At 50.3% G+C, this 13338-nt stretch overlaps 1 protein-coding gene and 1 long non-coding RNA gene across 9 annotated transcripts in view; one reads left to right on the top strand and one right to left on the bottom strand.

Annotated features, from left to right (window-relative positions):
• The window catches only part of ZFHX3 (zinc finger homeobox 3), a 273572-nt gene extending 260740 nt beyond the window's left edge, over positions 1 to 12832 (bottom strand). For 2 of the 4 annotated variants that reach the window (XM_024233388.3, XM_024233389.3), the window contains exon 1: positions 1890 to 2430. The gene's annotated coding sequence lies outside the window, so the exon portion shown is untranslated. Of the gene's footprint in view, positions 1 to 1889; positions 2431 to 12726 lie in introns of those variants that run through there. The other 2 variants (XM_054535056.2, XM_054535057.2) reach the window with 2 other exon arrangements.
• On the top strand, positions 1541 to 6477 carry LOC103892699 (uncharacterized). 5 transcript variants are annotated; one of them, XR_010137856.1, is made up of 5 exons: positions 1541 to 1739; positions 2925 to 3069; positions 4065 to 4184; positions 4278 to 4604; positions 4805 to 6477. It is a non-coding gene; the product is annotated as an uncharacterized LOC103892699 (long non-coding RNA). The 5 variants fall into 5 exon arrangements; XR_010137855.1 differs by having other exon boundaries at positions 1553 to 1739; positions 4278 to 4313; XR_010137853.1 differs by having other exon boundaries at positions 1558 to 1739; positions 4104 to 4184; positions 4278 to 6477.
• Positions 12833 to 13338: the final 506 nt, after the last annotated feature.

Here is a 13338-nt window from a genome sequence, read left to right as displayed (position 1 = left end):
CTTAATTCCTTGTGATTCTGAAAGGGCTGTTTTTAAAGTGTAAAAGTGCTCGCTTCTGCATCTGCTCCATGTTGTTAAATAACACTTGTGTAATTAAATAAAGAGCCAAGTGTGACCCCAGCCCACTCTGAGAGGCACTTTACATGCTTTCTGAAAACTATGCTGGCAACACCATGAGGAGAACTCCTTAGTCCTGTAATTTAGCAAAGGGAGAGAGAAAAAGTTTCTTTTGGCCATCATAGCTACACACTCTCTGAAAGGGTGCCTGCAGGGTCTCTGCAAAACAGAATGAACACAAATACAGGTGTGCAAACATCCAGGTATGTACCTCTTTGTGAAGACCCCATTCTTGAAACCCTTCAATTATTTGGAACCGTGGTCTCTTGACTTCCCTCACACCTCACTTTTGCCTTAATTGTTTTTCATGTTTGAGTAGTAAGAGGGATTCAGAATCTCAGGCTGCCAGTGGCTGTTCTGATAACAAGGAGCAGACTCACGTTCCTTGCTACGGCCTTTCTTGATCAGGTTACCTTGGAAGGTGTATGTTTTCCTACCCAATGCAGTCCCCACCACAGCACTCTTGCGTCCTCCTCCAGCCCAGCCTCCTGGAACTCGTGATTTTCAGGGTTTCCCTTGAAACCTATCCAGAAACCACAGCCGTTAACTGAACATGAAGATTTGACACCTCCTGAATTCAGGAATGAGGGGACTCGAGGGGCCAACTCTACAAACTCACACCTGCTGCTTGATGGCAACGAAACAGAGTTTCCCCAGCTAGGGTGAGCTTTAAATTATACTCTATTTATTTAGTGACTTGTCTCCAAGGATCTCAAAGCATAGAGAGAAATAAGATGATGTGTAGCTTTCTCACAATCTACCTTCAAGGCTTTGCCCTGGTGCATTCCGACAAGCAGGACCCAGTCTGAAGGACAGGCCTTCCTTCTGTGCCCAGGCAGAGCCATCTGTCCTCTCTGGGGTTTTCTGTCAGTGGCTTTTAGGGAGCCTTCTAGGACTGTTAAATGACACAGAGGGTGGGGGGAGGGATGACCCTCCTGGATTCACCTGCTCACGGCTTTCACTTAAGCCAGTTTAACACACGAGGTACCACTGTGCCACGCAGTTCCCTCTTAGCATACACCATGCATGAACTGCAGTCTTTGCCCTCCAGGCCTTTTCCTATCATAACACAGGTGTGTCCAAGGCAGAAAAGACCATTTTCCAGAAGGTTCGTTTCCCTCCAAGCCTACAATGCTTCTTTTTGTTGTTATTGTTTTTCTGCTACTGACCTAAACATAGGCATTCCTCCTCCTCCTTTAACAGGATAAAAATCTTGACTCTCTCCTTTGCATCAGCTCCCCACCCCGCCCCCGCGCAAGGAAATAAATGCTCTGACTTTTCCAAGAGTGCGAAAAAACTAAAATTAGAGGGTGGACAAGATGATCTCCAAAGGTGCCCTCCAGCTCCAAAACTCTGATTCTCCCTTTAATTACTCCACAAGTGCATTCTTCACATTGTTTCGAACTGACCAGCGACTTCTCCAGGGCTGAAAAGGGTGCATTTTTAGGCGGAGGCACCCAAACTTCTAAATGACACCAGTACCACAAGTATTCAGAAGGCAGGAACTAATCCAAAAGCAGACTCAGGAAAGGAGGAGGGAGGGCAGGACAGAGGGAAGGGAAGGAAGGAGGAAGGAAGAGCTTTACTGTGTGCCCAGCGGAATTTAGGCGCTCTCACCCTAGGTAGGTGGCAACTGGAGTCTGGGAGTTCAAGTGCATCCAGCCTGCCCTTCCCCCACACGCCCCAAGAGAATGGGAAGTTCAGCCAAGACTCGCAGCACCTGCCCGCGGCTCCAGGCCGGCTGCGCGGACCCAAAGGGAGGCTGCACTCACCTGGCACACCAAGCCTCCGCGCACCTCCGGAGGGAGGCGGCACTTGCAGGTCCGGGGGCCGCGCCGCCATGCGCAACAACGGGAAATTCCAGTGGCACCCGAGCCCCGAGCTCACCCACCCCAGGCGGCATGCTCCCCACCTCCCGCTGGCCCCAGGACTCGGAGGTGGCTCTGGTTAGGAGCAGGGGGCCCGGAGACAGGGGAGGGGAGCTCATGGTGGCGGCGGGGCTGGCGGTCTGGTCGGCCCGTCCCCGGAGGGAGGTCCCCGGGGCGCGGCGGGGATTCACCCACGGGGCGCGGCGCTGGCGTCCGGGTCCCCGGCCTGCCCGCCGCCGCCGCCGCCTCCTCCTCTGCCGCCGCCCGCCCGGAATCGCTTTATGTAAATGAAGCCCAACTCGCAGTTTGCAGCGCGCACCGCCCGGGGAAGGGGGGCGGGCGGGGCGGGGGGCCTTCGGGGATCCACATTACACAGCAACAAAGCGGAAGGTTAATTTGAAACTCACAGCCCCGCTGCCGCTCGGCTCCCCGGGCAAAGCCTGACATCTACAGTCGTGCCGGGCGCAGGCCGGGTTGCTCGGCGGCGACCGCGCCCGCCCGCCCGCCCGCAGAGACCCGGGGACGCACAGGGACGCGCGGGGCCCGGGCGCTCGGCTGCGCTCGCTCCGCTTGGGGCGCGGGCCTTGGGGCAGGCCAGGGGCCCGCGCACCCGCCTGGGGCCAGGAACCCTCGCCGCTCGGCCTGCGCCGCCCCGGGAACCGGCCCCGGCGGGAACAAAGCCCAGGCCCTCCCGGAGGCGCTGACCCCTCGCTCATCAAAGGTCAGGGGCCGGCCTAGAATCGGGCGAGAAGAAAGGGACGCGCCCTCGGCCACTAAAAGGAGCCTGGGGCCTCCGAACCGGAGCCATCGCTCCCTGGGCCCCGTCCACGTCACAGCCAGGCCACTCTAGCATGGGGACAGGAGCCAATGTGGACAGGAATTTATTGGAAACACACACCCATCCTATTAACTGCTTTACAGAGCACTTCTGTTTTTCAGTTGCAGAAACTTATAAAAACATCCCCCTGTTCTCCGTTGAGAGTTTCAGGATAGTTTTTGAGGCCAGAAAAAGAGAAAAGAAGGAGAGAACACTAGAAAGATAGGAGGAAAAGAAGTGGGAAGAAAAGCAGCTGCAGTCTACAATGTAAGCCTCCAGGCTCCTTAGCCTCACCTTATAAAGCCACATCACCGCAGACACAGCAAAGATCGTGCCCTTTCCCAGGGAGTTCCTACCGCCAGGGTAAGATTTAAAGCGGCCACCCCAGTTGGTCACAGCGATTGCTGGGCGCCTTTCTATCTCCCCAAGTTCACCTTTTCCAGTTGGTCAAAGCGATTGCTGGGCGCCTTTCTATCTCCCCGAGTCCACCTTTTTCCATTCTTATCTGAAAGCCAGCCCCAAAGAAATCTCACCGGAAGTCCTCTGTCCTCCCTGTCAGAATCCCACCCTCAGTCTGAATTTACTCCCGATTCTCACAGCACAGAAAGGCACCTGCTTTTACCCTTTCTGAAAACCACCCACCCAGGCTGGCCTTACAGCCTGGAGAGTCTTTTCCTCGGGCACAATAATGAACCATGCAAGTGTTAGAAATATAATCAGCTCATGAGGCGAAGAGCAGGATGTATGGAATTGTATTAGCATGAGGCACACACTGACTCGGGAGAAAGAAGGATGCTTAGCTGGTGAAAACCATCATATCCCCATATAGAGGGCTTTTTGCACGATATAAGTTGGGTTCAGATTAATGTAAGTATCTAACCTGTTGGGTACAGACAGCCCCTTTCTACATTTTAGTCCAGAATAGATTCTGGGGAAATTTATTTATTTATTTATTTTTCAGCTAAGGCCCTGGGAGAAAAGACTGCCTCCAGGGAATCATGTCCGATTAGGGACAAAGGAGGGCACAAGCCCAATTCAGTCACACGTGAGAGCACGGGAGCCGGGTGGGGGGGGGTGAAGAGTCAGCAGGGAAGGTGGAGGATGAGCTTGCAAACCAGACTATGGTCACTGCAGAGCTGCTTCCAGACCACCCGACTTCAGGCCCAAGAACAGGTGGTGTTTTCAAAACACACTGTTATTTATATTGGCCATATAAGTTGAGAACACCTTAAAGAAAACAATTAATAATTTAATTGAAAAAGTGACTATGAATAAGACATGAAGATGACGTATGCTAGCAGGACTGCAAGCAACGTGGCCCACAACGCAGAGATGCCTCTGGCAGTCTCTTCAGGAAAACGAAGATTCCTTACCTGGGATAGGTAAGGCCTGCTGGATAAATTAAAGACAACGAGAAAATGTTGATACTCTCAGAAAATCTAATTTTGCTGCTTTATCTTCACTTTTATTAACAGGGGACAACCTCATCATCTGGTGACATCATGATCCTGGTAGGCCCACAGACAAATACCTTCAATAAAATAAAACCTAGAAAGCCCAAAGAACAAGCTATTAAAGTAACCTGGGAAGATGCAGCAGTGCCTGGGCAGAAGGCCCGGATGGGATCTGCTCTAAACTGCCACTGTCCCAAGAGGCAGACCCTGCGACCTGCCTCCTGCACTTCAGAGGCCTGACAAGTAGAACTGAGAGTGACCCTGAGTTCCTTTTCTTTATCTGGCACCAGCTATACACATGATGAGGCCTAGTCAAGCCTGCCTTTGTTCCAGGCAAAAATTTAACAGGTAATCCACAGGCAGGTGATCTATGGCCTCTGTACATTATGGAAATGAGGGACTACACAGAAGCTGGGCGTCACCTCTACTAAAACTCATTTTCCTTATTCATAAAAACAATACCTCTCCAGAGGGAATTGGCAACTTCTGCACTTACATATGAAATCAGGAGTTTCTCTGAAATACTCCTTGCAAATTCTATCCTCCAGCTCTGGAAGCCCCGGCTCTTCGGAGGGCAGCTGCCTGATGTTAAACCCACGGCCTACCCAGCAGTGACAGCCTGACGTTCTCATCGCTCCATCCTGAACACTGCTGACAAATAAACCCACTCTCAGAAAAGGCAATTCTTCCCTCGCAGTTCTCCATACCCAGTCTCATCTCATCTGGAAAGTGTAATTGGCAACAGCCGAAAGGATAAATATTTAAAAATAAATCAGGGAGTGCTAACCCCTTCCCTACTCCTCCCCTTACCCACTCTCCAAGCCAGAGGCCTGCCCCCTAACGCTGAGCTGGCTGGTAAATTACAATGACTCCACCGAGCCAAACCTGCTTGTCTCTCTCTCTCTCTACACATACACACTTACTAATGCTGTATCCTTCCACTTTTGCAAAGGTAAATATGATCTCTAAGATACAGTGGATGTCAGCATTCTGACTTCCAGCTTAACCTGGGCTCTCTTTTCACAGTACAGCTGGGTTTAGACAGATTTGTGCACCCTTCCGGGTTCTTCTATTTTTATTAAATTATACGTATACATTGATTTAAAAAACTAGTGCTTAAATAACCTGGAGGCTTTAACAAAGAAAAATCCAGAAGAGGGCAAGAAACAAAAACAAACGTTCCTGAAATAAACAAGGAACCATTTGGAGCTCAATTTCGCTCCATGGCCTGCGTTCACCCCATGATTTTGAGGCAGTTATATTTAGGGGCCTGGTACCCGCTAGGTGGCCAGGCCCTCCTGGGTATGGAACAGAATGCAGACGTTCCTCAGAACAGCTCACATTTGCCTTCATAACCATTGGAAGCTGGTGTGCCAAGGCCTGCACACAGATGTTTTGATTCACATTTTTCTGCTGAAGGCTCAAGGCCTCCATCCATCCCTACAGTGCTAATTCCATAGATTAATTTTTACCCCCAAATCATAGGTGGAACATTATCTAATTTCCTAACCCACCCTCCCCAGCTCAGGTGCTAAATCTGTCAATGATATCCCACAAGAAAGATACAAATGAATAACCATTTTTTAAAAGCTGTGATTTCGGAGAGTTTTTCTAAATTAATTTTAAGTTACAAAGCCCCAAGTTTTAAGAAAGCCAAAATACAGAAGTTGCCTTAAAACAGCTTTACATGTTAGGTAAAGAGCTCTCTCTCTCTTTCTCACTCCTTCTTTTTTAAACAAAAATATTATTTCTGAAAGGGCAAAGGGAATTTGCCATGCAAGACTTTTATACCCAGGGGGATTCTTACATTTGTGTTTCTAAACCTTGAAATTGAGAATTTTAATGAAAAGGCGGACAGATGCTTAAGGACAGCATCGCAATCTGGGTCCATACATTACAGGAGAGAGAAGCGCTTTGTTTGGGGCCAAGTAAAAAGAGGTGGACTCCTATTTTGTTCATAGGCCATCCCCACCGTCTGACACATCCCTTTACAGTCGGTCTGATGCTAACCACTGAATTCTTGGAGGGGAAGCAGGTTGGAAGGAGAAGAAAGGAAAAGGGAAACAGAAGAGGAAAAGAAATGGGCAATGGGATACTGCCTGTTTATATAAATTGTAGATTAAAAAAAAAAAATCCCAACACAGTATCCATTCCATAGTATGTACCAAGAGCACTTTCACACGTGAGTTAAAACGATCCATTAAATGCTATATCGAAAGTACAACAACCAGGGTTGGAGTTTATTTTTTTTTTTTAAATGAAGAATTCATTGAGGTTTGCAGTTCTCCCCTATTAAGCTTCTAAGGATGGGGCACAAGACAGGAAGATAGACAAAAGATGACCTTTTTCATGCTTTCCCCCAAATAATTCTAGAATCCTATTTTCTTATCTTTTCATTTTAGGGCATTTGGGTTCAAAAATCTGTGCTAATCTGACTTCAGAGCCCCCGAGCTGAAAAATTCACATATCCTCCAAGTCAGCCAGTGTTTTAGAATTTGGATTTCTATTGAGGCTGTTCCAATCGCCAGTGAGGCCTACGGTAAAAACGTGCTTCATGCTGTTTCGTTTGTCTCTCTGCAGACAAATAGAAACTGTGAAATTTAAAGAATGGATGAAAAAAAAGAAGTCTAAAACAAAGAGGTTAAAAAAATAGGACAAATGTTTTTGCTTTTCTGTCTCCCCGGAGCAATTGTTTGGGGAAGTCTGCATTGACAATAACCATGAGAAGGCCATCTAAAGGCGATGCGTACACAAGGGGACTCCTTCCCTGCTGCCTTTGGTCTGGGAGAAAAAGTACCTTAGCTCCGTTCTCCAGAAACAAAAGACCAGGGCCACGGAAGAGGGGAGAGGTGACAGGGGCTTTCACATGGAGCCAAGTGTCAATGCTGGTTCATTTTTCACCCGTCTTAGTTGGAAAGCAGCTCAGGGAACTTCCTAATGACTGCTTTTTCCCTCTCTCCCTATTATTTCTAAACCTAAAAGAACAAAACAATAATTTTTTTTTAACCTAAAACCCATCATTCTATTAGAGGAAAGCCTTTGGGGCCTATGCAGTCAGATTTTCCTCTTTCCTTTCCTCATCCTACTTTTTTTTTCTTTTTTGGAGGGGGGTTCCAATTGTAGATCACATGGAAATAAGAGACACTGGACATTATAGTCATTTTTAGTAACACCAGAACGGCCTTTATATCTACGAAAAGGCAGGAAACGGGGAGAAAACACACATGCACAAAACACCCAACAGGGATAGAAGGCGGTGGTGGGGAGGCTGCAGGGGCAAGGCCTTGAAACACTTTCTTTTTTTCACAGCATGAAGTCCACTAATGCCAGCTTCAGATTTGCAACTGAATCAAAGTCTCTGAGTCGTCATTACAAGGTTTTTCGGTGGGTGGGGGCATGGAGAAGTGGACAATAAGGATGTATTAAAGACACAGACAAGGTGTGGCAGGGGCAAAGTGGGGGGAGGTGTTACAAAGAAAGGAAGCTGAGATGAATCACCGCGTGCCATGAAAATACCAGGGCGAGTGGATGTCGGAGTGTTTAACCAGATTTGAAGCTGGAAGCATCTTCCCCAGCGGGCAAACCCTAGGATGAGGCACAGCCACGCGACCCTCAGCCTTTGAACCCAGACCTGGCAGCTTAGGCGCACACTCCCCCTTCCCCAGGCAACCACAGGCTCTGAGCTGAAAGGCAAGGTGGGGGTAGGGATGAGAGGGCCCTGCAAAGAAGCACAATCAACAACTCAAATATGAACGGAAATGACGTCAGCAAAGTGAAGGACCTGTTTACTGCAGATCAAAACAAAACAAACTTCCAAACCTTTTGTGTACACAAGAAAACTCTATAAAAAGCCTTCCTAAAATGTCACCAGGGTCGACACATCAGCATCCCCACAAGAAAACGCATGATAGTTACCATGGGGGGAGGGGGGAGGAAAGGGGCTGAAGGGAAGATGATCTGGGGGGCTGGGGGGAGGAGGGATAAAACCAGAAGGAGCCCAAAACCCAGTTGCTACTGCCCCCTCTGCTGATCCTTAATATTTATTGGTGTTTATAATCTAAAAGCCATGCTCCACGTTTCACTTAATACAAGGCCAGACAGTGTTGTCTAATGAGGCAGCATTACAATCAGCTTGTAATACTGAATTTTTAATGCTGCCAAGGATTCTGTTACATAATAATATGAAAAACAGAAGCTGAAAGTGGGCTCGCAGGGGACAGGACATTCGAGGTTCCAGGCAGGCGAGCGCCACCAGCCCGGCTCCCCTCCCCCACACCCGCCCCCCTACTTTCTGACGTGCAATCAACCCTCCATCCCGATACAGGAGGTCGGTATGGAAACCAGGAGGATTTTTTTTTTTTTTTAGGAAATCCACACTTTTCATTATTATTGTTATTATACTCTCATCCGAAGTTTATAGCTCAAGAGTTTGAATTCTAGCTTCTCTGGGGTTAAAGGTCTAAAATGAAAATTAATTTTTTTTGGAAGAGGTGGCGAAGAGACAATACAGGGGAGGAGAGGGGTAGCTTATTTTAAGCAAACCAAGAAATTTGGGAGAAAAATCACAGAGGGAGAAAGAACTTGGTGGGGGAGGGAATAGATGTCTGCCGACCATATTCACAGCTGCCGCACTCAGTTTACATTGGTGTAATTTAAAAGCATATATATAGCCGCCGTTGCTCCTCTCTGTAATACCCCAAGACTGTAAATCTATAACCACTGCAATGATTTAGTGATTAAAAACATGATAACATATTGTGTAACTGCAAACCACAGAACCCCTGCCAACTCTCTCTCTGAGATAAAGGGGAAAAAAATACAGAAAATGTGTTGCTTGCAGCCATCTTCCTAAACCCAAAAGATTTTAATAAAAGAACCTATACAGCAGACGAATTGGAAAGGGGTGAGTGAATTCTGTGTGAAGCCAGCAAAGGGAGAAAAAAAAAAAAAGGCAGCTTTATGTGGGATTCTTTTCCTTGTACTAACAAATTACGACCTAAACATGCCTTTTCTTTTCTCTCTCTTTTTTTTTTAATAGTTTGTTGTAACTGGAATAACTGGTCTTGTGCACTGTCTTGCATATTCAAAGCTGCTTTGTAACCGGATCTAGAGACCCAACCTTATTTGCCTGAACTCAGTAGGGGTTTTTTCTCCCCCTCCTCCCGGGTTTTGTTTTGGATTCGGTATTGTGGGTTTTCTGTTGTTGCTGGGAGCCTATGTCTATGCAGGCACAGGTTCTGGTGCCTTTAAACCACAGACCAAACACCTGAAAGGGGGAGGCACAATTTGTAGAATGGCAGGAGGAGCCTAAAATATACACCAAAAAATAAAATCAAAGCAGCTGTAGGGGTTTTGGCCTCTGAGCAGCTGACCTGACCCCGTTCTGTATATTCTTTTATTTCCCCATTGCAGGATTCCTGCACCTTGGGTCAGATTCAAACTCAATGTGACCCTGAGGAGAAGGCAGTCACAGAGCCCTGGAAAGCTGCTCCATATTTAATAGGGGTGGGGGAAATAAGTGCATATGCATCCAGACTCCCCCAGTGAAGACACCCACACGGTGCAGACGTACACGTGCGCGCACATGCACACACACACACACACACACACACGCACACAGTCAGGACTGCCAGGCCACGGGGCCAGCTCCACCCCAGTATTCTTGGCCCACGCCACTGAAAGCCTGAACTCTCTTTGCAGGCCCCCAAAATCCTCATACCTACAACTCTACACACACACACACACACACACACACACACACACACACACACACACACACACACACGCAGAGAACACCACTCCTCCAGAGACTTTGTATGTTTAAAAAGTCCACAGATCTGAATCGCCTCCTCTCTGGACCGGAGCAGGGCAGTTTATTCAGAGAAATCAATAGGAAAGAGCATTTGCAAATATTTATATAAGCCCTGTGCGTTTCAGCATTAAGTAATTAAAAACTAAAACCCGAGGAGGGGGAAGGGACACATACAGACAGAGGAAGGCTGCTGGCCTAGAGTGGGTTTTCCTGCCCACACCTCATCTTCCCAAACCGCAATCCTTTCAAAACTGACTCCGTGTACACTTTTTACGAAATCCTCTTCGTGCACCATTTGCTAGACTATTTCAAAATCATCTCCAAATATGGATTCACCTACCACCAAGCTTTCAAGACTGACTGTAAGTGTCTGTATTCTATCTCTCTTCTCATACACACACAGCAACTCATACTTTTGACACTGCTTCAATCTCTAGTATATTCTCTTTTATTTTCCTATCTCTAATTTACCTGCACTAGTTAAAAAAAAAACAAAAAACCTAACATTGTAAGATGAGGGCCCCCAAAGTGCCCATTCAATAAGCAAACTCCCAACCCCTAGGTCTCCTGAATACCCCCAAGTCCCCTCAACCCACAGGATGTCTACACTTTGGCGGTTCAGCTCCCGAAACCCCTACATGTAAACAGATTTGAAAAAAAAAAAAAAAAAAAAAAAAAACTTCAGCAAAATGGAGTTTTAGAATGAGCTACTATGGAGTGGACTTCCCTATATTGTTCCGGAGGGTTGGGCAGTAAATTCTGGTTGTTCTGCCTCTAAATCCTCTCTAAGAAGCCAAGCAAGGCGCTGGAGCACCCAGGCTGCAGATATTGTAGAAATTTACAGTAAATGTAGGTACACGATTGCAGCACGCTGCCCTATTGATTATGCAGATTGTGATCAATCTTCTCCCCTCGCCCATTACCCAAGCCTCTTTCGGAGGACCTCCAAATAAGTTGGTCTGCAACTAGCTATTCTCCCAAAGTAGGAAGAAAAAAAGGAATTTTTTTAAAAACATAATAAATCCTCAATTGTCCCCACTGAAAGGGCTCGAGTCTTTTTTAAATTCCAAAGTGAATTTATGTTCTGTAATTTGCATTACAGCCAAGCGATCACCGTCTGTCATATTCTTCAAAGGTACTTAACAAACTGCCTTTTAAAAGTCACTAGAACTGGAGGCCAGAAAAAAGCAATCAGCATGCTCCGTCCATACAGTGCTTAGATCAAGTTTCAATAATTGAGACCAATAAAAATTGTCATATTTACCCTACTTGAAAGCAACAAGGGGGAAAAGTTAAGACTGGGTGCCTTTTGAAAGCGCTTGTAATCAAAGAATTTGCCACAGTCGAAAGAATAGCACAACATTGAACAAAAGTCAGATTCTGAGCAACAGCTTCATTCGCAAAGTGATACATATATGTATTTTTAATTCAATAGTTATACAAGAACCCTCCGAGTACTGAGTCCATACACAACTTAATTATATAAACTGCATGAAATACACTTAGATCTACTCTCCAACAGCTATGCAAAAAGATGGACATTAAAATGCATAATGTAAAATTCAGGAACACGGTTTTTGCATCCAGTGGAGCCGGGCGAGGGGTGAGAGTGGGGAACCGAACGTAAACAATCCCAGATTCGCGACAGCAAAAAAAAAAAGAAGAAAGAAAAGAAAAAGAAAAAAGGCATCCTCGGATGTCTCTGAGCTCAGCTGGCGGAAGAAGGCCGGCCGGGCGAGGTCTGGCCCTGGCCAGCGGCGCAGCCCCGAGCCCCCGGGAGCCCCTAGTGTCCAGGGCAGAGCCCCCTCTGGGCGCTCGCGGCGCTGCCAGTGGGGCAGGGTGGAGAGCGCGCAGGTAGAGGATCGCGCGGCCGCCTCGCCCCCTCCGGGACCCCGAGGCTCCGAACGGGCTCCTGCGTCGCCGGCAAGTCGAGCCCCAGCGCGGAAGGAGCTCGCCCGGCCAGCGCTGGCGGCCGCGGCAGCAGCAGTGGCTGCGACCGCGGCGACTGCTCCGGGCCGGGTGCGCGCCCGGCGCGGCTGCTCAGCCCGGGGCCCCGGCGCCTCTCGGGGTGGGGCCAAGTTGGGGGCCGGGAGCGGCGGGGGTGGGGGCGCTCGGCACCGCGGACCCCCCCATACTCCCCCCACCGCCGGCCGCCGCCTTTGTCTCCGAGCTGGGACCCCGGCCGCCCTCCCGCCCTCGGCCCGCGCCCCGGCCGGCCCTGCCTGGCGGCGCCTCCAAACTCGCCGCGCGGGCCTCGCCCCGGGCGCCTCCACCCTCCCGGGGGTCGCCGGCGGCCGGCGGCGGCGGCGCGGGGCCGGGGAGGAGGGGGCGGCCCGGGCTCGGCGGCAGCAGCGGCGGCAGCGGCGGGAGGAGGAGGAAGAAGAAGAAGAGAAAGAGAAAGTTTGGCGCAGGGGGAAGGCGAGCGGGACGCAGCGAGCGAGCAGGGCGCGGGCGCGGGGAGCGCGGGCGGCGGCGGCCGGGCGCGGGAGCCGGGAGGGGGCAGGACGAGCCCCATGCAAAGCAGCCCGGGCGCCCCGAGGAGCCCCGCGTCCGGGCGGTGGCGGCGGGAGGAGGAGGAGGAGCAGGCGGCGGCGGCGGCGGCGGCGGCGGCGGCGGCGGGAAAAAAAAAAAAAAAAAGAGGGAAAAGTTGCCACTTACGCGGTTGCTTCTCCGGCGGCGGCGGCTGCAGCGGCGCTGCTGGCGGCGGCGGCGGCGGCGGGAGCTGGCGGCGCTTTTAATCCCGAAAAGAGGCGCTCGGGCCGCGGAGCCCATCAAGGCAGCAGCGGCGGCTGGCGGGGGTCGGCGGCGGCGGAGGACGCGCTGCTGGCGGCGGCGGCGGCGGCGGCGGCGGCGGAGCTGGAGCGCGCTCGGCGGAGCCCGGGGCGGGAGGCGGCCGCAGCCGGGGAGCCGGAGCCGCCGCCGCCGCTGCCGCCGAGCAGCATGGTTGGCGGGGAGTTTACAGCCCCCGGAGCGGGCAGGGGCCACGGAAGAGAAGCGGCGGCGGCGGCGGCAGCGGCTCTAGGCTGTAATTGGGATGCAAAGCAGGCGGCGGCGGCGGCGGCGGCTGCGGCCGGGAGGAGGAGGAGGAGGAGGCGGCGGCGGTGGCGGCTGCAGCGGTCGGAGGGGACGCGCTGGAAGTGGGAGCTGATGAGTGAAAAGAAAAAAAAGTCTTTGGATCTTTATTCTGCTAATTAGTTTCCTGCAAAAAATGGCTGTGATTAATTCAGTGCGCATGTGCTTCATTACCCAGGCACGACGGGAAGGGCTAAT

Source organism: Pongo abelii, chromosome 18, assembly GCF_028885655.2.
Source record: "Pongo abelii isolate AG06213 chromosome 18, NHGRI_mPonAbe1-v2.0_pri, whole genome shotgun sequence".
In the NCBI taxonomy this organism is placed as follows: Eukaryota; Metazoa; Chordata; class Mammalia; order Primates; family Hominidae; genus Pongo; species Pongo abelii.
Note: the sequence above shows the minus strand (reverse complement) of the source record. Positions and strands in the feature narration are given on the sequence as shown.